The sequence below is a fragment of the Palaemon carinicauda genome, chromosome 17 (assembly GCF_036898095.1).
Source record: "Palaemon carinicauda isolate YSFRI2023 chromosome 17, ASM3689809v2, whole genome shotgun sequence".
NCBI classification, from domain to species: domain Eukaryota; kingdom Metazoa; phylum Arthropoda; class Malacostraca; order Decapoda; family Palaemonidae; genus Palaemon; species Palaemon carinicauda.
Window position 1 is genome coordinate 65363520 of NC_090741.1, and position 25882 is coordinate 65389401.

Consider the following 25882-nt stretch of genomic DNA (forward strand, 5'->3'; position numbering starts at 1 on the left):
TCCAGGAAGTTGAAGTTAGCATTCAGATGCTTTTAAGGTAACAATTTAAGTGTCCCAGGTCTACACTAACTACAGTGCTTTTACCTCTTGAAAAATTGTACTTAATTTTATGCCACTATTTTCCACTAACCTCTGGAAGCATCAGATTTGGCAATACCTTCAAAGTTGCCAAGTTTTCCACCCTATATTTGACACTAACTTTATGACTATAAGATTGACAATATTAGATTCAAAAAACTTCTGAAAGCATTTTGACTAAATTCCTTATGCAATAACTTTCACCAATATCAAAATTAACCTATTGGTCTACAAAAACTTAAGTTAACAGCAGGTTACCTTTATCATCACTCCTTTAATTTAGGTATAATTTTCGATATTTTTTTTTATTGGATTTTAGAATAATGGCATAAAAGATATAGTGAAATTTAACCTGCCTACATAACTACTGCATATTTGAAATAAGACACCACTATACTACACATCTTAAAACCCACAATGAGTCCTTAGTACCATTCAAGTCTTAAAATGAAACAACCGTATTTTTCTACCTGGACTTGCACCTTTACCTTGGATGTCAACCTGAAGATACTTTGAAAATTCAGCTGAAAACTGCAACGAAGGCTACAGTCTATACTTTTTAATAATCATCAGCTTGTCATCTGCAGATGTGATCATGTGTTTCAAACCAGTTCACCACAAACCTCTTTGCATCCATACCATAATGGAAGAATCTGAAAATCATGAACTAATTAGTTTATACTGAATTTTTAATTACTTCAGTAGATTAAAAAAAATTGCCTATGAAAATATAGATGAAACTTGTAGAATGTACATTATTACTTAGACAATAAAGTGTCTACAACTGGTTAAATAACCTTTTTGTTACATCCAATTAAATTATTTGTCAAATAGAAAGCTCATTCTATACCATGTTATGCTTTAGACAATGTTACCCAATAGATGAACCTACCACTTCACAATACTTAAGTAGCAGTCAGTCTCACTCCTTTGAAACCAGGGACACTGGGCTACCTAAGCCATTACAAAGTTATCACAATTTAATTTTAATCTATAAATTCATTAAAATAAACTTCCCAATAACAATTGAACCTATTCTGTTCTACCTTTTGAGTTAAGTACTAGTTCTTTTATACATCTTAAAGATGTTTGAAAATTACTCTTACACAAGATACAATTGTAAGGTATGTAGTAGTTATGGCATTTTGACAATTCTCTATCACCTACTTTCATGTTTCCTTAACAAAACATAGGTAAAAAATCAAAATGGAACCGACTAGTCACTTGGAATTTGGGTAGGAACCTATGAATACCACTTAATTCCCTGTTACCAATTACACAAGTTTCCTTACCCCTGGCACTGCAATACTGTACCAAGTTTCGATACATATTAGCAGAGGGTTCCGAAATCATTTATAACCCCAAATTTATGGTAAAACTGCAATATGACACTTAACTAAAGATACTTAAGTTTTTATTCTAAAAGGTATCGTTTGATTCACCTGATAAAATCAAGATTCTAAACTCCGGATTATCCCAAACTTCACTTGTTGATTGAGTTTACCAAATGCAATGTAATTTCCTCATGTCTCCCAACTTATGCACTCGGGTAATGTCACCCCACTTTCTGAAACCAACAAAATATAACTACCACACTATATACTAAGGTATACATTGCCAATGGTAACAACTAAATGTAACTCGTGTTCTCCATCAATTATGGAGGGTGTTAACCTTTTGTTCACAAATTAATCTACCACCATCTGAATTTACTTTTTCTAGTTTCCTTAACTCCAAATTAAACCAAATTCCAATCCATGTCTGTCATCTAAAAAAATTAACATGCAAAATATATAAATATCAAATCTTTATACCCTAATACTAAGTTTTACCAAAGACCTGCCAAAACTATCGAAAAATTATCATACAATGCTAAGGGCAGTCTGGTTGAGATTATTACAATATAACCAAAGTTACTTTCCTCCACTTACCTACAATTTGGCTCCATGAGGATATTTTAGTCTTAACCATTCAAAATTAATACTGATCAGCCAGAGCATGCACCACTTGCAGCAATTCTGAAATAAAAATGAAATAAAAAAAGAAAAAAAAAAGTTACAAGTGTTCCTATCCATTCAAATCTTGCTTTGTGACAAATACTGTAATGCAGTCAATGATTGATCATGAACAATTATTGATTTCTTTTCCAATTTGCAGAACCCTATACTAAACTACTTTATGCTACCTTGTTACAGTATTTTGTCCTAGTAGAGAAAAGTATCTGTTAGGAGACCTGAGACCAGACCTCCAAGGCTGATCAATCATATACCCCAGGAGTATAAGTTACTATCTAGAGGCAACATTTCTCCCCTATAACAAATGCTGGTTATATACTATATAATTATATAAATACATACTTTTTGTTCATGCTCTGCTCTCCCTTTCCTTAGGATAGAGGGACGGAGTAGTCATACACTAGTGATACTGTACGCATGGATGCATATCTAAATATTTAGCAGTCATTTTTGACTGGTTGCATACACTAGTCAATAGATTTTACTAACTCCAAAAACCAGTTTCCATTGGACTTTCGAGTAAAAGTAAAATTTTAGTATCGGTAGATTTTGCAGGAAATTTATAATACTGTACTCCATTTGAAACTTAGCCCTGGTCAGATTTTGACTGGTACTTGCACATACTTTACACAATCTGAGGCTGAAAATTTAATTTCTGGCCTAAAGTTCCTATCTAGCCTTTAAACAATCCCCCCCACACCACGTACCTACATTGCTTTGTATTCAACCTTTTGTACCAGTACCTAGCAGTCCCTAAATTTCCCTTGACAAAAATTTGAAAGTCTATGTCAATCTGTTCCTGGATACAATTGCCTAATAAAACCTGTCATTTAATTGTGAACTCCCCAGGGCATGAGTTCTCATTTTATTTTATAAACTTCCCATACTTCCACAAAGCACCTCAGGAGAATTTTCATCTTTGTACCACTACATATCCAATTAAATGTCAAATTCATCACCACCACAACCTTGAATGACTGAAGTGCTACCATTGTCAATTGTGAGTAGACATACTGTACTTCAATTAAAACTGGTCATTCATGAACATTGAAATAAAATGTCTGCTAATTTTACATAACCAAAAAGGTCGCTAATACACTAAATTTCAGGAGTTATCATCTGATATCTTGAAATTCAACAATCCATTGTGACAATAAATTACCGGTAATTGTACTATATCACAGTGATCTACACAGCCACATTTTAGGGTCCCCTCTGAGAAATGAAAGTTTTTTTTCCTTTTGTTTTAAATCATGGATCAACCGTGGACAACCTGCTAACCACTGTATTTATACTACTTATTATGTCATTACACATCCTATGTAACTTGAAGCAACTACCATGCTATAAATTCTTTTCTGCAACTGTTTCATCAACATTGAGAAAATTACAGCCATTTGAGGTTGACCTCTGAATTAGTAACTTTACTTTAAGCCGATTTACTTTCACCTGGTAATATGACCAACAACTTTCCTGAAACTTGGATAAGCTACCTTTGAGTAGATGTGGTGACAAATTTGAGATTAAAATTCTACCAAGTACCAGTTAAAAACTCAACACACCAAAGGCAACATTCACAAATCCTGTTATCTACTCAAATATTCTAATTTAGTTTGGCTTCTATAGTACTGTACTAGTTTGTGGTCTTTCTAAAATTTAGCTGTGTTCAATAAAAGGAATCGTCCGTTCGTTTATTATTGCCGCACCTTATTTGGAACACAGGCTCTTGGAATAACTGAAAAAGTTCACAACTGTAATTTCAAATATGCACATTTTTCCAAACTCACTTTAAAACTATTTTGAACAACGAAGTGCTAGTTAATTACAAAAAGTATTTTATCAATTTACCTTAAAATGAACAAGACACTCCATAGTCCACATTGTTGCCGTTTAATAGTATATAAAATTTGTAAAACCACAACTCCAGCTAGATCTAAAGACCTAAACCACCACCAGCCTATGATGAATTTTCTATATTTAAAAAAAGAAAAAAAAGTTATCACTTGAAATTTCAGACCCGATGGTAATCAGAACCATTAGTTGTACTACATCTCCCTCCTACGTACCAAAGGCTTTCACAAAACACCTGTATCCAATAATTTAAAGCAAATTTTACTTTCAAGATTTACAGCCCCCTCTAGTTATCAGTCAAGTTTTTAAACAAATGAACTAAAGCACTTGTCTTTTAATGACTGCGATTAAGGCCTGGGAGGCCAATTCAGCCCTAAAATGCAACAGGGGGAAAAACTGATACTGTACTTGCAAAATGCAAGACAGGAAACAGGTATGGAAAGTAAAAAAAAAAAAAAAAAAAAAAAAAAATGGATTGCGGTAATATAAAGCACTTAAAGGACAATCTGAACTAAAATGGATTTAACTTCTGAAATCTTCATTCAATTTACATTTACAACCTTTACTAAATAACATTAAACCACCAACCTACAAATTAAATTTTGTTGAATTTAGTTCCAAGCAGAAATTGGTATTATACTTGGAAGTTTTCATTAAAAAGTAATCTAATCCTAAGCTGTAAATAGTACTGATATTTTCCAGACTAATTTTTATACAAAAAGGAATATTTAGATTATCACCCTAAAATAGAGCTATTCATTTCCCACAAGGATCCCTCAGCAATTTATAACAGCAGTCAAAATTGTCTCAATTTGTAGTAAACTTGAACTTGTAGCTAAAATTCCCAATGTTCCTAAAAAAGCGAATGACCATAAAATACAATTACCGATGACTAGATTTATAAGAATATTTAAGCAAAGCCATCATACAGTAGGTACACCGTGACTGTACCTTGCAACAAAAAATAACCAGTAATGAAATATAATTGAAGTTTTAATCTTAAGACCGCTTACGTGAAAACAAGGTTCCTATGCGAGAAAATTCAAATCGGGCTGACCTTAAATGTAACAATCAATTGTGCTTTTATAATCCAATAATCTATGAATTGCTGGTTATAACTTTCTTCCAGCATACAAAACTTGTAACTTTTTTCATAACCCATTCCTGAGTAACGAGTAAGTCATGTGACTGACAGCTCAGATTTTTACCAAACTAATGCATTAAAATAAATAAGTAACGAAAACTTTAATACTGAAATAACTATTTACAACAAAGTAGCAATACCCATCATATTTTTCAATCTCTCTCTTTCATCCAACCAACTAACTCCTTATGATCTAAATATCAGCTTTTCTGGTCCTATACTGCACAGGAACCTTACTATACAAGGACCTTCAGGTTCAGTTCATCATATACACTAGGTATCTAGCATTTCATATTGCAAGTTCGTCAAATTATGGAAGCACTTAAAAGTCCAGTTTCTTCTTGAAAGTCATAGAATATTGAGCTTTTCAAATTTCTAGTGAGAGCTTAGTGTAGTCTTTGAAATAAATTGTTTTGATTAGGTACTAAACCATAACTCAAGGCTGTCGTTACGTATCCATAATTCAAGATTACCTAGTTTTACCATTGTTTTGTGTAATTTGCATTTTAAAGGAAATCTTAAGTCACTAAATACCATAAATTTATTTACTGTGTGAATACATGTAAAAAGATTCAAAATATACTTGCATCTTTAAAAATAGTATATTAACTGAGAAATCAGTTAAAAATAAGATTTTCCCTTACACCTGAGGAAATTATTATAAACAAGGTTAGTAATCAACCAGAACAGCAATTTAGACCAACTTTTATAGTATAACGTTTTTTGAGTAGCTGCCTCTCATTACCTAAAAATTTAAGGTCAAATTTAGGGGCAAACTTAATAAAAGTTTAATAGACATTGCTAACCTCACTAATGACTTCAGCCGTGGCCACCGCCTCGCCTCAAGAGTTAACTAGAAGCTTAAATCTAATTACATTTACTATTTTAAATCTTCCGAATAAACAACCCCTTCTCTCCACAAGAAATTCCAACTCAAAATTTTAATCATTTTATTGGCAAGTATTATAGTAGGCCTTCTGAGACTTAGACAGCTAATGCACCCCATTTCCAATACAGTACCTCTAATATCTGCGTACCTATCAATTAGCACAAACTTTCTTACAACCGATAATTGTCAATCTATACATTTAAAATTTAACCTGAACTCTCATTTTTCAAACAATACAATCTTTCCTTTCCTTTGGTTTACAGGGGCAAATGTGCTAAATTAGCATTTTTATGGTTCGCTATATTAACTAAGTTTAATGCTGTAATATTTGTAACAATTTATTCACTGAAAGAAAGCAGTATGATAAAGCACGTGGCGTTTACTCCATGAACACGTCCTAGGATGGCTTCCATTTTTAACATGATAAAAATACCACATTTACCTTACTCTAACAAGGTGAAAACCCATCACTGCCCAACATTAAAAACCACTATATACATACGGAAAAATGGGGCTAATATCGGAGATAATTTGCCATGCTAATTTAGTAAAACATTAATAACTAATGACAACTGCTCTGCTATACTTCAGCAGATTTATTTTTCTTAAAACGCCTCTGCGTAGTTCTTGTTGACTAGACTTTATATTCTTACAGAAAAGCATTATTACAATTTTGAATAAATACCATTGCCGATGTATGCTGCATTATGTATGAATGAAAATGTATGGTAAACCGATTGTTGAACCCTTTAGATAAGTGAATTAGGCCACATGACCTGTCGCTGGGGGTCAGTAGAACATTCAATCTGAAGCCGGCCAATTAGATGCAATGTTAGCCTACGATTATAGTTAGAGATTGAAAAAAATTTTGCTCTTAGTTTTACCAAACCAATCACTTCCCTTTTCTCAATCATACAACTGTACTTATTCTTAAGATGCTCAAGGCCAAACAATAGACCACTTCAAAAAGTCTGAACCAACAGTAACAATGGATTACATTACATTTCACAGGACCTCTTTATGGCAAGGAAACAAAGTCAACTACAGTAATTCCATGGATTATACAATCTGTACTTGAGGACATATCCAGCTTGCAACTTTCTACTTCAACAGACGTTAGCCAAAATATGTAGTTCCATTGCCTTCCACAACTATAGTCCAGAAATGTCAGAGTACAAGGACTATTGCATAGTTCGATAATTGTTCCCTCCTATTTTCCAACTTTACACTTCCTTCTCACTACAGAATTTTATTCCACTGGCAAATGCCTTAGATCTTGAATTTCATTAAAGCTTTGCTAAACCATAAATATTTTAATGTATTTAGCCAAACGTGCAATGTCAACATTCGTTGGTTCAGAAGTTCAGAACTGACTAATTCATGTCAGCCTTTCCAAAAATTTTTCTAAATTTATATCTGCTCCCTTTTCTATAGTTTGCCGATTATACCTACAATGCTATGCAAAATCTATCAACAATGATTCAAAGAAATTTCTCCATAGCAGCACCAGCATATTGCCAACAAACACCAGCCATGCTGTTAATGTCTATTTGTCCGTGGCTATAAAGTAAGTTCATTCATTGAAAGTTGGGGCACCACAACCTCACAGACCTAGGTCAGCTATTTGTAAACTGGTAAGACAAATTTATAAAATATAAAAGCCTTTGTATATCAGCGGCCAGTTCCTCATGTGTTTGTTAAAAATGGACCTAAACTTTCTCCCCAAACTTAACCTACAAAGCCTTATCCTAATGTCCTTACCTACATACCTAATGGGGGGGGGGGGGGGGGGGCTATACACTACTGTACTCTAAATTAGCTATAAAACATGCATCTGGCCACTATCATACACCCCCAAAAGTTGTTTTTGGTAGTCAGATTGTCTGAACTCCTCTCATTTGAAAGTCCTTTACAGATCAGTACAGTATTTATGAACCAATTCTAGTTAACCTATACATAAAGTTTTGTGCATCCCATTAAACAGTTTTGGCATGTCCTATACAACAAATTAATTTTGACAAACTTGCAAAGCGAAGGTGTATTTCACATGTCCATTCAAGTTTCTTTCACCGCCATTTACCAGACAAATCAGAACCCATATATTTGACCTCATGTGTTAATTTTTCTATATACCTGTACTTTGACGTTCCCAGGCTGACAAAGTTTGTGGGGTCCATAGGGCGCCAAACCTTTGCTGGGGTTGGAGGATAAATATAATCTTCACCTCGCCTCCCCTAATATGAAACACGACAGTAGCACCAGAAAACTTCGTAAATGAGCTTCAAAAATATGAATCTACTCTCAATGGTCCATTCAAATTATTCGCACAATTAGTGTTAAAATGATAGTAAATTAACAAAAACTTCACAGGGCCCTACTTGGCAAGTGTTTTAGAAATGAAAACTTGAAAATTCCCCATTTCTAATCTTTAATTAGTGTTGAACAATTTTTCACTTAGCTTCATAAACAAGTTTCTATCACTCATTACATGACAAATCTATTTCTGCTTAAAGATAGATTACCGATCATAGCTCAAAAACTTACTAGATAAATCTAATCCTCGCCATTTGAGAGATGATGGCTCAAACTGCGGCTATGTAAATATTCAACTGCGTGTAATAGAATTTTGAAGTTTTAGTAATAAACTAGAAATCTCTACATTAGCTGTACCAAACTTACTGAATGACAAAGTTCTTTCTACTTTTCTTGCATATTTAGAGAAGGCAAGCTGGGGGGGGGGGGAACACTCTTTGCTTTTGAAGGATATTCTAAACTTATGATCATATGAAAGAAACTAGTTTGTTTTCCAAGTGCTTCGGTAACATGGATTTGAGAATTAATGCAGAATACGTTGTGTTATACTCAAATACTCAGGAATATAACTATTTTAGGATTTGTAGGGCACAGGGTTTACGAACTTGTGCCATCCAAACAACAAAACTTGTAAGTTACAGTTCCAAGCCTAATTTTTTTTTTTTTTAATAGGATCCCTAATCACAGACCATACTGAAAACACCTTCAGGCATCTTTACTGTACTTCCAATTCCTAGTGGAACTAACCTTCAATTAGGAAAACTTGGCGAAGACTTACAATACGTACGAAAGGATATGGTAATTTCTAATATTTCAAGATGCTGTATTTATTCTCTACACCATACAGAGCAAACTTTTTTGAAGCTTTAACTTTTGTTTTAATAATGAACAATTAGTAACCTATCAATATACCTCGCTACGACTACTTCCCTTGCTTCCATACTTCAACGAAACTAATTGCCTAGCTAGAGCTCCAAAGTAATTTTAGTAGTTATTTTTACAGGGGACTAATGTTAATTCTCCCGACCTTACAAAGTTAGCTATATATATCTTTTTATACCTATAAAATAGCCAAAAGAGCACCTCGCAATATTCAACCTAAATTTTATTCACACCTTAATATTTCAAATAGGCATTACGAATCTAGACCAAATATTACGAAAGTCTCCATAAATGCTGTAGCCAAAGAGTACCACTACATAGTAATCAACACCAAACATGCTAAGCTTTGCTTCAGGCAGTAACCTGAAAATGCAGTCATCTTATAAAATTCATTGTACTGCCCTACCTAAGAACCTTTAAGGCCTTCCCCATATATACAACTATCGCAATCTTAGGAGTAGAGAGATCAAAATTACGGCAGATTACTTTATAACAGACCGCTAAATGATTAGCGATAGGTTGTAATATGCATCCGGAAATTAAGTTTAAAACTACACATGCCCGTGCCTTTAACTAGATCAAATCAACCCATAGATACCAATATAAAACTCAAATTAATAATGAAAAGTAGCTTCCTTTAAAATGCTAACAGCAATATTGAACCTTTGTTCTAGCATCCACATTAACCAAGAAGGGTAAGTTTGAGCACAGTTTGTTTTGGGCTCAGCCATGTCGTCCTGATGGAAGGTTCCTTTAGGCAGCTTTCTAAAGGATATTTAGCTACAGTGATACTCCCAGAGAATTGACCATAGGTCTCCAGAATTCTAACTCCTGGCGCGAGTATCCTTTAAGAAAATTAAGGATATCGCATAATATCAGGGGGCGTATTTCTTGATACGACATGGCAATCTTCACCCTGAAGAGTTTTTGCTCTGAGGGGGAAGAGGGGCAAAATTGAAGGGAACCCGTCATCAAGGTTACCCGGTGGATCCCCTTTCCGTACTACTACAGCGCCTAACATGGAGACCCATTCCTTTGTTAGTAGCGAAGTAAGCACTGTACCTTCCGCTTGCTCTCGGTGTTGAGTTACTAATATTTGGGATTTATCATGCCTTCTCCAGCATCTTCAGCCTCTGGAAAGTTGAATATTTAATCTTCCTGTATATAATTTTTAGCTCCCTTCTCACATTCAAATTAGCATAATTTAGATGTGTTTATCGGAGCATAGCCGTTCACCGGAGGCGCCATTTTGGATGCTGTAGTTCGCCATATGCAGTATATCATTAGTCAGTAGGACGACGTTCCCGGTATTTAGCTTTAATGAATCATAGCTATTTAGGCAAAATTATACTAGTGAAGATAAGATCATGCACGTATATTTCCTCTTCTATGAAATGTTTCGATCGTATACGATAGTCTCGGTGACGTAGCGGTAGCCGAGATCTCGACTAGCGCTAGGTAGCCTAGCGCGTTTTAGTATACTTTCGTACATTATCCCCGTTTACCCTCTTATTTTATCAATTCAGTAGGAGATAGTATATCTCCTAGAATTACTTATGTAATTCAATACTCGTCCTTTCGAGATTTAAGGGTAAACCCTACCTTCCCTCAGAGTGTCGCCATTAGGCAACAACCCTATCTTGGTCCTAACAGTAGTGTACTCCGGCTTGACTAGGCTAGTGTTTTCTGTCTTCCCTCTTCGCCGGCGAGTATCCCGGCTTTGAATTACGACAGTAACTCAAGAGTATTCATTTTTGATGTCGACAAAACTCTACTTATGGGGGACTAGTCACCCCCTACCGGTTTACAGTTGCAGACATAGGAAGCCCGGCTTCCCTAGTCCTCAACCGAAAGGGGTAGTACAATTGCCGCCACCTTCTCCCTTGTGGTTTTGAGGACATGGTCTTATATCTGGCAAGGTCTTAGGCTGAGGAATCTACATTCTTCTGCCGCCCAAGACGGCGCCGGTATAGAAACAAAGTTTCCTAGTTTGTGACCAAAAATGGGAGGCAAATGTGCAGCCTTCTTCTGGCACAAAATATAAGACCCTTTTCCCTTCCCCTCTGTCCTTTAGTGATGGCCTAGCCGTCGCAACATCTTTGGTCGGTATTCAACAATCTCCCCGCTTGCCAGGTGGATTGCGATGCCGGGCAGGCTTCTACAAAGGCGGCTTGATTGCCGCTTCGACCTTCCCCCTAAAGGACGCAAGGCTCAGGGAAAGGTTGTTCCAGCCATGACGGCTGCTGGTGGAAAACCCTTATGATTTAGTGTTCTTCAGTCCTCTCTGACTGCCATCCACAAACCCTGGAACCAGCAGAGCAGCCAGCAACAGATTCTGTGGCTGGATGGAAGCTAGAATGATTACATTCCCCCCTTCCATTTGAATCCTCATTCCGGAAGGCGGCAGTAGGGACAGTAGTCCTTACAATCCTATTTTATTGTACTAAACTATATTAAGATAGCCCCCCTTTCCATGTTTTCTCTCTCTGTCGGCTAGTATCGTCAGGTACTAGCCTAGCCGGCACCATGCCGGCAGGCCTAGAGTACAAGATTATACAGTAGCCAGTACTTCTGCAGTATAGTACATACCGAAGCTAAACTATAGTATATTATATACATTAGTTTATATTTTCCAACATTCTGTGTGTCCTTTCACAGTCCATTGTTGAGACCAATTATAATGTTGAAGTGAAGTATCCCTTCAATATCGTGATGAGTCATAGGTCATCAGAACTTAATATTCTTACCCTACAATATTAATGTTCCATTATGGAAGGATTAGTGATAGTATACACTAACTTTAGCTCTAGAGATTAGAGCTCTTCCACCCTAGTTTACCCTAATAAGGAAATTCTAAATATTAATATTGAAGGAGGTCACAACAATTGTCTGGACAGGACACGTGTGTCTTTCCTATTTTCTTTCTAGCTTATTATTCTCAGCTATGATAATAGTGCCTATTTTATGCACGAATATAAATTTATCAAGTGATAAATTACCCCAGACTTCACTTTTTCTTTCTTTACAGGAGGAGACCAAGGTGAAATGTGAGATGATGTACTGTAACCAAAAGAGTAAGAACTTTTGTGGTCACACCATTTGCAGTTCTTATACCCCTGCTCCATCGCAACTGAAACCTTGAGATACTGGGATCCCAAGGATTGCAACGTCTGCTCGGCCTTGATGACCAAGGGTTTCAGTGATCCCAAGTCGACTGAGTCGAGGGACGCTGCAAGGGAAAAGGTTCGGAAATGGGTATGAGGGTTCCAGAAGAACTCTCCGGGACCGTACCTACCAAGCGAGCTTATGAGAAGCATGCTATTCCCGAAGGCAACAGCTGATGTCGTCATACCTCAGGCACAACCCGGGCCTCCTTGCGTACAGCTCGCAATTGAAGTCGACATCAACGAAGCTTTGAAAGGTAAAGACATCCATCAAGAGAGGATGTCTGAAGTGTCCTCGGACACAGAAAAGGATCTCAAGAGGATCCTGAAGAAAAGGTGGCCCAACCACCTAGAGGAGACGAAGATCTCGAGTCGACGGAAGCGGAGGACCCCCTTCTGTCTGTGTCGGCATTCCAGCCTGTGCCGTCAACATCTTCGGTTCCTACCCCTCCACTAGACCCAGTGGGCCAAGCGGTTATGGGCCAGATCACAATGCTAGTGGATTCTCTATGCAAGGAAAACAGATATGCGGAAGGAATTCCGTGAAGCAACCCGCACAGTCACTTCTCGTGGGTCTTTCAAGCGACCTAAAGTGTCTGACCTGCCAAAATGCTCCAAAACCAATCCCTGGAGGCATGCCGAGTTCATGCCCATGATGAATGGGAAACTACATTTTGGAGAAGATGGAGGCCATCCCCGTGGACGACATCCAATTCCGGCCAAACCTTGCGGCTTACCCGGAATGTTTCATCCGGCTGAAGAGTGAGCCGGCATCTAAGGAAGAGACTGAACCAAAGGAAGACTGTTTTCGACCACGATAAGGCACAGGCTCTCTTGAGTAGTTTCTGAACTGAGCAAGAAACACCCTACTTTTCTTGCTCCATCAAGAGCTTTCCCCTTCTCGTCGAAAGCTCTCCATAGTGTGCTGAAGGCAATTGATGCAGGCAAACCATGTCCTACGCTAGAGGAGTGTAGGCCATTGTCTCTGGCCTTGCCCCCAATTAGAAGGATTGGAAAGAGGTCCACCTAACCTTCTCAGTCTCGAAACTTGACGCGGACATCGCAGGACAGCAGTTCAGTGAGAACCTCCCAAAGCTGACTGACTTTCTCGTGAGATGAGAACACGAGACACGTGAGATGAGAACACGAGACACGTGAGATGAGAACACGAGACACGTGAGATGAGAACACGAGACACGTGAGATGAGAACACGAGACACGTGAGATGAGAACACGAGACACGTGAGATGAGAACACGAGACACGTGAGATGAGAACACGAGACACGTGAGATGAGAACACGAGACACGTGAGATGAGAACACGAGACACGTGAGATGAGAACACGAGACACGTGAGATGAGAACAGGAGACAGGAGAGACTAGCCACCCTTCTTTCCCTCCAGAACTGCATGGAGATGTGTGCAGGCATTGCTAGCACCCCAGACATGTACACAATCCTGGCCAAGATGCACATGGCCACCATAGTCAAGGACTTGTACGCTTTTGTGAAGGCCACGAGTGCCTGCAGGGAGTTTGTGTTTGCCAATGCAACGGTCAAACAAGAACCCAGGATGCTGATCACTTCCTGTATCTGGGGCAAGGACCTCTTCCCAAAGGTATTAGTCCAAGAAGTAGTCGGCCAAACCGCCATGGAGAATAGGAATCTTCTCCAGAAGTGGGGCAGTCTACTAAGAGAATGCTTTACCCTGATGCTGGTCCCCAACCTAAGAGGAAGACAAAGCCAAGATTACCTTCTTGACCTGTACAAAATCTCACGGTCACCATGACCACAGTGCCCCAAGTGGTTGTTCAACCACAAACCACCTTCCAAGTGGTGCCTCAACAGCTAGTAGCCCAGTCACCAGCCTTCAACCCAGGTTTTGAGAGGCACACCACTACCTTTCGCCCGAAAGGAAGAGGATCTAGATGGGGCTCCTCAAGAAACCCCTCACAAAGTAGGGGAGGATAGCAAACCCCCAGGACCATCCAAGCAATGAGATGCTTGAGATAGGAGGGAGACTCCTCCACTTTCAGGATCGTTGGACCTTCAATCCCTAGGCCCACAGCCTAATCAAGAATGGACTAGGATGGAAATGGAACAGATCTCCAACACTCCACCCCCTTATTGGAAGAATATACCTTAGAACTCTTGAACAAAAACATAAGGAAAGCAAAGTCCATCAAATTCCAGGGAAGGCTGTTTTGTGTTCCCAAGAAGGATGACAAACAATCTGTATCATTCTGGACTTGTCTCCACTCAAGTTCGAGAACAACAAGTTCCGGATGCTAACCCTACAACACATAAGGACCCTGTTACCGAAAGGGGCGTAGTCTCAATAGACCTGGCAGATGCTTACTGGCACCTTCCAGTCAGTCGCCCCCTCTCCTCCTACCTAGGATTCAAGCTACAGAAGAAAGTCAGTCTTCAGAGCCATGCCCTTTGGACTAAACAGCCCCAAGGATCTTCACGAAACTTGCGGACGCAGTCATACAACAGCTACGCTTAAAAGGCGTTCAGGTAGCTGCATACCTGGACGACTAGCTGGTGTGGGCAGCATCCAAGACAGTCTGCAGGCAACCAAGAAAGTGATCCAGTTCCTGGAACATCTGGGATTCAAGATCAACTACAAGTCTCGCCTCTCTCCAGCTCAAGAGTTTCAATGGCTGGGAATCCATTGGAACTTGCAGTCACACCGCCTCCCCACTCCACCAAAGAAGAGGAGAGAGATTGCAGGTTCTATGAAGAGACTACTGAAATCCAACAGGATCTCAAGATGCCAACAGGAAAGAGTACTGGGCTCTCTCCAGTTTGCAGCAGTAACAGACCCAGTGCTGAGAACACAGCTGAAAGATGCGTCAGAAGATACGCATCAAATGCTCTAAGAGATGCACATTGACAGATACAGACCTTACTGCGACCGCTTCTGAAGCGGTGGTCGAAGGTCAAGAGCCTAGCAAGGACTATTCCCTTACAACCACCTCAACCATCGGTAATCATCCACACGGATGCCTCGACGGAAGGATGGGGAGGTCATTCCCATCAAAGGAAAGCTCAAGGGACCTGGTCATCCCTGTTCAAGACCTTTCACATCAACATTCTGGAGGCCATGGCAGTCCTCCTGACGAAGAAACTATCCCCTCACAGATCAGCCCACATCAAGCTGGTCTTGGACAGCGTAGTGATAGTGAGATGTCTGAACCGACAAGGCTCGAGATCGCACTACATCAATCACGTGATGTTGGCCATCTTTCGCTTGGCAAGAAAGAAAAGATGGCACTTATCAGCAGTTCACCTACAAGGGTTCCGCAGTGTGACGGCGGAAGTTCTATCCAGGCTAAAGTCGATAAGAGTCAGAATGGTCCCTAGATCCAGACTCATTCTCCATCTTGGAAAAAGTCCCAGAACTGCAGATCGACCTCTTCGCAATGAGCGACAACAGAAACTACCTCAATACGTGGCCCCATACGAGGACCCTCAGGCAGAAGAGACTGACGCCATGTCCTTCGCTTGGAACAGATGGACTCGCATCTACCTGTTCCCACCAACGAATCTCCTGCTGAAGGTCCTCAACAAGCTGAGATCCTTCAGGGGAACAGCAGCAGTGGTGGCCCCCAAGTGGCCCAAGAGCAATTGGTTCCCTATGGTGATAGAACTGAAGTTGATGCAGTTTCCTCTACCAAACCCAGTTCTATCTCAACTGGTTCAGAATTAGATTTCACTTTATCACAGAGAACCCAAAGTCCATCTCATGATATTCTCGCCTTAGCAATCAAGAAAAGATTTGGGATCTCGAAAGACAGTATCAACTTTACAGAAGAATACAAGTCAAAATCAACCAGAAGACAAAATGAATCGTCTTGGAAGTAGTGGGTCGCTTTTGTTAAAGCAAAAAAGCCAACGGAAATCTCGAGAGACTTCTGCCTGTCCTTCTTCATCCACCTTCACGAACAAGGCTTGGCTTCCACCATGATAACTACGTGTAAGTCAGCTTTGACTAGATCTCTTCTATACGCCTTCCAGGTGGACCTGTCGAACGAAATCTTCAAGATTCCGAAGGCATGCACTAGACTTGAACCAACAGCCCCTCTGAAGCCCATTTCATGGTCTTTGGACAAAGTCTTACACTATGCTTTCAAACTTGAACAATGAAGATTGTTCTCTAATGGATCCAACACAAAAAGTGATTTTTGTTCGCTATAGCCTAAGGGGGTAGAGTTAGTGAAATAGCCCTACCAAGAGACTAGGGCCATATTCAGTTCACAGAAGTGGGAGAACTGAATTTTTTTCCCGATCCTACCTTTCTCGCCAAAAACAAGCTACCCCCCAAAAGGTGGGGTCCCTGGAGAATCTGCCCTCTGAAGGAAGATGTCTCTCTATGCCCAGTAGTGTCTCAAGGTCTATCTTCAAAGAACTTCAGACTTCAAGGGAGAACAGCTCTTCATAGGCGAAACCTCAGGATCAAACTTATCCCTGAAACCAAGGGCGAAGCTCACCTACTTCATTCGCAGAGCGAATCCTGCCAGTACACCCGCAGGTTATGATCCGAGAAAGATAGCTTCCTCGCTGAACTTTTTTCAGTATATGGACTTTGATAGACTCCACTCATACACTAGTCTTTTCTATAAACATCATGCGAAGCAAGTGCACGAGCTGAAACACTATGGTGGCGGCAGGTAGTGTTAAACCTGTCGTCTAGTGCTGCGATGAACAGAACTGTTTGGGACTTTTACAGTTTGGGTGAAAAGGTGTTAACATCCTTCAGTGTATAAGGGTCACCCTGGTGCCACTGAGACTGTTCTTTATAGGTGTAGACTCTCACCAATAACACCAGTGCCATGTGTACATTCATACAGTGTTGAAATTCATCCAACATTTTCAGTAGAATTATCTTAAATTTCACAACGATTTCCAGTGGCAATGTTTAATATATTTCTTCCCTTACAGGTGAGAAATTTATGTACCTTTAGAATGTTGGCTGTATAGGATATGATTCTATTTTAATACAGTCTTTATATTTATGTTGTCTGAGTCTTATTCGCCCCATAAGTAGCTGAATAAAACTAGCCAGAGTTTCTTACTTATTTTTCCTAAATAAAAAAAGATAAACACTTGGTGCCTATACGTGTGAACATAATTATGGCAAGATATTTAAATTGTTCTGACATATATAAATGCCTTTATGCTTCTACAGTCAGAGTTGACAGTTTCCCTTCAGGGGGCAGGAAGCCCTAAGATTGTTCCAAGCTTACCGGATATGACGAATAACGGTACTGTCATATTTGTGGTCTGGGTGACCATATAGAAGCTGACTCAAGGTTAAGGCCCTTAAACCCACAGATACAGTACTTTCCAAGTAATTCTCTGGTAAGCTTCCATCAGGACGACATGGCTGAGCCCAAAAAACGGATTTTGAAGTAAAGCGAAAAATCTATTTTTGGGCGAGATAGCCATGTCGTCCTGATGGACCCGCCCTCCTTTTCTAAGAAAAGGAGTATACATGTGTTAACAATCCCTACCCGAAACTGTAGCCTTCCAGGCTTAATTGCAACAAAGAATGGGTCGCCATAATTGGCGCTGTAGTAGTACGGGAAGGGGATCCACTGGGTAACCTTGACGGCTCCCCTTCAATTTCACCACTTCCCCCTCGGGGCGAAAACACTATTCAGGGTGAAGATTGCCAAGTGTCATATCAAGAAATACGTCCCGATATTATGCGATATCCTTAAGAATTTTCTTAAAGGATACTCGCGCTAGGAGTTAGAATTCAGGAGACCTATGGTCAATTCTCTGGGAGTATCAACTAGCTAAATATCCCTTAGAAAGCTGCCTAAAGGAACCTTCGATCAGGTCAGCATGGTTATCTCGCCCAAAAATAAATTTTTCGGTGCTTCAAAATCCATTTTCTAGGGCAGCTAAACCACATTGCAAAGTAGGACAAAATTAAGAACTATTTGAAGATTAATTAAATTTATGAAAATCCTTTTACTTAAAAAGTAAGTGATGCTGCTTGTCTAATAACCTAATAAATGATAAATGGAAATCCTTTTACTTAGATTCTGAGTAAGTGATACTGCTTTTCTGATAACCAAATAAAGGAGAATTGATTTTAAATTCATGCCATCAAAATTCAAAACCATTGTCTACCGAAATGGCCCAAGGTCTGCATACACGTTCGACCAGCCCAATACAAACTCCCATACACTAGCTTTTGTGCATAGTGTGGCGTAGATAATGGATAAATATTAGATGCCATAAAAATTACCATTTTATACCTATCTAAAGACTCCTATAAGCTAAAAGCAGAACTCCATTCTCATAAGGATACTAATAGCTAATAACTAATATTACAATTTTTACTGGACCAAAAAAAATCCAGACTAGGGTCGGTACATTAAGTATGCATGCGGGTTTTTGAAATTTACAATGAACGCCATCCTAACTTGTAAGTTTTAAAAGTTTACAAGTAAAACCTACAGTAATTATGAAGGAGGGGTGATGGCCCCGCTAGATAAAAAGAATGAGCACAGTACGGAATACATTCCATATATAACTATGCTTTATTTAATTTCAACTAAAGGGTAGACTGTAGTTAGTTGGGACAGGCGATATCTTAGTTTTCAAATGGTTTCTCCTTATGGGGAAAATGTTATTTACTATGATACAATATACCATAATTAAGAGTGATACCCATTGCTTTTTTCGTGCAGGAGATAAGAGAACTACGAAGGGGGTCCGGGGGCTTGCCCCCGGCTAGGGGTTGTGATCTGGGAATTACTAGGTTAGGTGGGTTTGTGGTGTTTGTATGATGGCGACAGTTTGGGGGGTTGCAGGGGGGGGGGTGTTGTCCGGCCCCCTTAGGTCATTAGTAAGGTAAGAACACTGCTTGGTGGTGCGGCTTCTGGAGGTTGTTCGTTACTCCCTTTTGATACCTGACCTCTGTCACTCACGAGCATCCTTTCAAGTTTGTATTATGAAATAAAAGTTAATTTAATACTTTTTTCAAGGGAATGATTACAGAATGGAGCTGATTTCGGAATTTTTTTTACTATTTCCTGGCGGTACCATGCGTGTCCCACTGAATTTCAAAGGCTCCAAACTAAATCTTAAAATACTAAAAACAAGCCTTGTGCTCTATTTAACCTAGATAGAATTGCAGCTGTAATGACATGTAATAGACACTTTAGTTCCATTTCAGCCACCCAATATAATATATCACTACAAAGTTATTCCATAACCACCATTCGGTCTTTGAACGAAAGTATAATTGACCCTTCGCCTACAGAAACCTATAGGCTATAGCCAACCTCCAATCCCACCCACATCCCATGATCCCAGTCACCATGGCAGCGAGGATAATCGTACACCAATCTGAATGACAGTATTACCTAACCAAATTTAACATGGTTACATCAGTGTTGCCACGCCTTCATGACTAATTCTACCTACAGCCAAGGTGATTTTCCTCTACATTCCTCTACGCTCTAAAATTGATAACATAGCATTATGAAAAGCAAATACAAATACACTTAAGATTAAGAATTAATCAAACTTAAATAAACTAATTTTAAACAGTGATTAAATAAATGAATACTTAACCATATTACACATTGTTATAATCATGTAGAAATTCATCCATTTGATTAAGCCTCCCCGAGAACGCAATTTTTCTCGTTATCTGTATATTTGGCAAAGTACCGTGCTCTAGCATTTGAATGTAACCTACGTAAAGATGGTACAATGACAGTTTGATGGGAACCTCGCGTCTTTATTATTGAGTCCAATGTTAACCGAGAGCTGTGTCTTTGGGTTTCAGCTTTCGGCATGATTAGGATTGCAAAGTGTTAGCGATCGTAAAGATCGAAGTGTTTCACTCACTGAGAGTACAAGCCAAGGTCTGCATACACGTTCGATCAGCCCAATACAAACTCCCATACACTAGCTTTCCTTCATAGTGTGGCCAAAATAGTAATCTAAAGTGTTTTAGAATTATATTAACGCATTAAATGTGAAACCCTTTAATCACACTGGCCAAATTTATGGTCACTTTGAAATTGCTATCTAAATGGATTCAACCAAGGTTGTGTTCTACAGACCTTTGATTCAGCTACCTTCATGAAGTTAGTTATTAACTAAAATGACACCGCAACATTATTAAGTGTCAATAAGTTTATAGTATACCAGTGAAGGACTAACAGAACGCAGGTCACTATTCAACAACAGTTCGATTCAAAACTGAACAGGGTCTATTTCTATTCATACATGAACTGCTAGCAATGGAAAGTTTTTGCATTATTAATGCCGATCACAGAAAACTTATTACGCCTTATGAGAGGACTTCCTTAAAACGACAAAAGCCAGAAATTTCTTAAAAATCTAATTACACCTCAAAACCTTCATACAATAACTTAGCTTCATAATGCCTGTGGGAGCGTGTATGCTTTTACTTCCTTTCCTGAACTTCGGGGCAATAAAGTACTTTATTATTCTTTATCTGTGATACCGACGTAAGACCTACAGTATGTCTAAATTGGTTGGGGGAAAACTAATATCACCTACAACGTTTAAGAGCTATTTATTTCCAAAGAATTTTTTTCACAAATGCATGATTCATAAATTTCTTTTTGCTTTAAAAGCAGATACAAGCTCAAAGTTCAATCTTGAGTTATTCAGGAATCCTATTAACATTGTATATAAAGGTTTGATAGTTAAACTATATTACTATTAATAAGTAAAGCTTTTAAAGCTTTGTATTGAAGTAACAAAAATACTAATACTCCCATCTCTTAAGTTTCTAACCTAAAATGTGCCACACCAAAAAATTATGTTCACACTTGTGATTTATTTAAAGCTTACCCAATTGCAAAGCTATAACAGCCAGACAATACCGTATACTGTATAACTATTGAATGTGCTTTGCATTGTGAATCAAGCCCAAGCCTCCATTGAAAAGTCAAAATAATGTGTACATTAGAAGTCACTGATTACGACCATATTGTACGTACATCTCTAATTAGCCAGAACTACAGTTTACTTTATAAAGGGAAAATAAACCTAATTAATCATGCCAAGAAATTGCATACTTTAAAACCTTTCGTAGCACCTACATTTTACTTACAAAAGCTTTGCTCAACCATCGTATTACACTAAACTAAGCTTCATGAACCGGTAACATTAAATACTCAAAAGTTGATGTTGCCACTAACGCGTGTTTTCATACCTTCCCATTCAAGTTATTACTAGCCTATACTAATCTACGACAAGGTAAAAACATGTTTTGCAGAACTAACTTTCATCGATAATTGACAGTTTGCGTAAAAAAAAAAAAAAAAAAAAAAAAAAAAAAAAAAAAAAACAGACCATGACTGCTATGTCTTGCACTGGATTAGGCAATTTTTAAACCAACATTCTAAATACTTAATGTTCATTGCAAACTGCCTCAAATTGTGAAATAGCAGCATAAAATTGATATTCCAGGACCTAAGTCATAAATTGAAATAGACTAATCTTCAATTAGATTTAACTTGAAATCTTAACGTTTGAAAGCATACAAAATTTATCAAGTGGGAAATTTAAAAAAAAACTCTCCAGACTTCACTTAGCAAAATTTGCATAACTCGATCTGGTTAACATTCAGTAAATAATGGATAAATATTAGTTGCCATAAAATTACCATTTTATACCTATCTAAAGACTCCTATAAGCTACAGGCAGAACTAAAGTCCATTCACATAAGGATACTAATAGCTAGTAACTAAAATCATCACAATTTTTACTAGACCAAAAATAATCCAGACTAGGGTCGGTACATCAAGTATGCATGAGCGTTTTTGAAATTTACAATGAACGCCATCCTAACTTGTAAGTTTTAAAAGTTTACAAGTAAATCCTACAGTAATTATGAAGGAGGAGTGATGGCCCCGCTAGATAAAAAGAATGAGCACAGTACGGAATACATCCCATATATAACTATGCTTTATTTAATTTCAACTAAAGGGTAGACTGTATTTAGTTGGGACAGGCGATATCTTAATTGTCAAATGGTTTTTCCTTAAGGGGAAAATGTTATTTACTATGATACAATACACCATAATTAAGTGATATCCATTGCTTTTTTTGGGCAGGAGATAAGAGACCTACGAAGGGGGTCCGGGCCTTGGCCCCGGCTAGGGGTTGTGACCTGGGAATTACTAGGTTAGGTGGGTTTGTGGTGTTTGTATGATGGCTACAGTTTTGTGACCTGGGAATTACTAGGTTAGGTGGGTTTGTGGTGTTTGTAGGATAGCAACAGTTTGAGGGGTTGCAGGGGGTGCGTTATCCGCTCCGTTCGGTCAAAAGTAAGGTAAGGACACTGTTTGGTGGTGCGGCTTCTGGGGGTTGTTGGTTACTTCCTTTTGGCACCTGACCTCTGTCACTCACGAGCATCCTTTAAACTTTCTAGTATGAGAAAAAGTGAATTCGAAACTTTCTTCAAGGGAATGATTACAGAATTAGAGCCCATTTCGGAATCTATTTTTACCATTTCCTGGCGGTACCATGCATATCCCAACAGTCTTAAAAGGCTCCCAACTATATTTAAAATACTAAAAACAAGCCTTGTGCTCTAACCTAGATAAAACTGCAGTTGTAATGACATGTAATAGGCAGACTTAGTTTCATTTCAGCCACTAAATATCTATCACTACAAACTTATTCCATAATAACCATTCGGTCTTTGAACGAAAGTATGAAAGCTTCGCTTATAGAAACATACGCTATAGCCAACCTCCAATCCCACCCACACCAGTCACCATGGCTGCGAGGATAATCGTACACAAGTCTGTATGACAGTATTGCCTAATCAAATTTAACATTGTTACATTGCCATAGTTAAGGAAACTAAATTAAAGATAAACTATTTAATGTAAACACAAGCACTACACCGGTAAAAACCTCAAAATATTGTATTCTAAAGTGATCCAACAAAACTAAGATAAAATTGTAAAGTAACTTAATACTTCACGAAATGTTGGTAAATTACTCTAAGCATTTCCTAAGGATATTTACCAAGTATGCTGAAGTTTAATAAATGCCACCGTTAACAACCATTGTCTAAATTGTTACCTGCTACACGCAATCGTAAACATCCTTATGCAATGAACAAAATCAACGAGACTGACTCACAAGCTGGCATAAACAGTGTTACCAACTTACCAGACTATAGTAAAAATAAAGCTATACTCCGATAAAAAATTATGCTAAACCAAGTAAAATTATGCTATAGGTTTGACGTAATTATGGCAGCTTTATGCCCGATTTCTATTATAGTTTTCATAGCAAATATTATGCAGAAAATACCTTATTAAATAACAGTTATTGATTTTTTATTCCAAAATTTAGTTGTCTGAACTCTAAACACACACCAAAATATATACATGATTATGAAGGGATTTTATTGGGAACAATTACAGGACTGAAAAAATAGGGGATCATGTTGAAAATAATTGCCGAATTTTAAATATATTTGTTAGTGGATTTGATCATGTCATGTGTTATATGAAATTTGGTACATTAGTCTCTTTTCTTATGCCTTCGCCACATAAAAGTTCATTCCTCAAAGAAACAGACAGCTTGTTGCGCTTCTCATTCTTTTTCATGTTGACTAAAGAAAATTTTACGCTCGCAATCTACACTAGAAACTGGGATACTAGGCAAGGCTCTATAAAATTTGGAAGGGTGGGATATTTTCTACTTGTATGAACTTTCGACCAAAAAGACTGTTGGAATCCTGAAACAAAAATCAGTGTCACTGCTTACTAATACCGAGCGTTATTTACTAAATGCTCACTAAAATAGGGAAACTTTGAAAAAGAAAAAAAAACATGCCGCTTCATACTAAACATGCAGGATCAAGAAGGGAAGACACTTGCAAGAAAGTGGAATGGTTTAGCCATAGTCCTTGTAATTGTAAAGAAATTTTTAACAAAAATTTCAAAGGCGGAACACCTAATTTATCTGTTGATCATCACTTGCATTTACAGTATTCTTAAGCAACCTAACAAATTTCACACCACCATACATATGCAATAAAGGAAGATGGTCACGTGGATCTTTAGTGTCAATTTTAATGAACTTTGACATGGGGTCTTTTAAAGCTGATGGCTCTATGAAACAGCGGAGAATCTTTTTTCTTAAGATTAGGTGGGTTTGATGAGAATAGGGTGCAATGTCGGACTTTCAAGACCCGAATACGTGGTGACAACTAGTAGTGTTAGACGCTGAGATGGCATTGGCGAGTTGGCGACTTAGTGGATTGTCACTAGCTGCTTGATGTTCAGGACGTTTTCAGAGCAGCTGTCAACATGTAGTGAACATTTGCAATCATTAGTCGTACAGTATACACATGAAAATTTTGAGACATCCATTTTTCGTGCATTTTATTTAATACCGTTTTCACATTTTGCTATTATTTATATCTACTTTCCCTGGTTATTGTCATTATACTAGTTAGACCATAATTAGGCCAAAGTTTTGCTAAACTTATGATTATGCCAGATATGCTAACCTATGTATTCCCCTACAGATTATGCCAAAAGCATAAAATTATGCTAGATGTGGAAACACTGATAAACAAGCATTCGCAGTTTTTAGAGTTATGATTGTAAGGGATGATCCTTTAAAGATTAAATCTAGCGATTGCAAGTCAAATATATCAAATTTTGAAGCATATCATCAATGCATTGAATGACAGCAATCACCAATGTCAGATACTGGTTAAAGAATTCACGATAGAATCACTAAAAATTATCAAAACCTTAAAATACCAAGGTCAACAGCACCACTATAGTAAACTAAAACATTTAGTAAAATCCTACTACATTCACTCGATAACTTACAATAAAAATTTAACCACACTATGGAGAACCACGAAATATTCGATAACGAAAGTATCAAAATCTCAGTAAATTTTAATAAATACTTATAACCTAAATGGTAATCAAAGTCTATAAAAAAAACCATACTACTTACATATTACTTAAGGAGAACACGGAATATTCGGTAACGAAACTAATAGAAATCGAGTAAATAAATACTTAAAACCTAAGTGGTAAAGCTTCTTAAAAAAAAAAAAATAATAATATCAGCATAACACTTAAATACTATGTACACCTACCTCCACAATGTCGATCAAAAGAGTGACAGCGGTCGACAAAGCAACTGAAGTAAACTTGGCAAGGAGTCTAAACCACAGAGAACTTCTAGTACTCAAGCAGAGATCTCCAAACAACACATATTTAGAGAATGTTTGTCTCGTCTTCTTCTATTGGATAGAACTCTGAAATCTGTTATGCCATTGGCTAAAGGGATTCGCAACTTTTTCCAAGGATAATATGCAAAGGAAATGAAACTTGAGCAAAGCACATTTTCTTATTGTTAACGCATTGTAAGAAAATGGGTAATTTCTAGATGGGGGATTGAAAGGGATACTCTGATAAATTTCTAAATGTTTAGACATTTTTATGATTAACTAAATAAAGTTAAATGTAGCATAAATCTAGGTAAATTGA

General features: G+C 38.0%; 1 protein-coding gene and 1 long non-coding RNA gene across 3 annotated transcripts in view; one reads left to right on the forward strand and one right to left on the reverse strand.

Moving 5' to 3' along the window:
• LOC137656834 (peptidylprolyl isomerase domain and WD repeat-containing protein 1-like) overlaps positions 1–25882 on the forward strand; it is a 387155-nt gene that overhangs the window by 152584 nt on the left and 208689 nt on the right. The window lies entirely within an intron of this gene.
• On the reverse strand, positions 566–25653 carry LOC137656112 (uncharacterized). Of its 2 annotated transcripts, none has more exons than XR_011046944.1 (4): positions 25489–25653; positions 2010–2096; positions 1521–1645; positions 566–731 (listed from the first exon to the last, which is right to left on the reverse strand). It is a non-coding gene; the product is annotated as an uncharacterized lncRNA (long non-coding RNA). The 2 variants fall into 2 exon arrangements; XR_011046945.1 differs by lacking the exon at positions 25489–25653 and adding an exon at positions 25344–25481.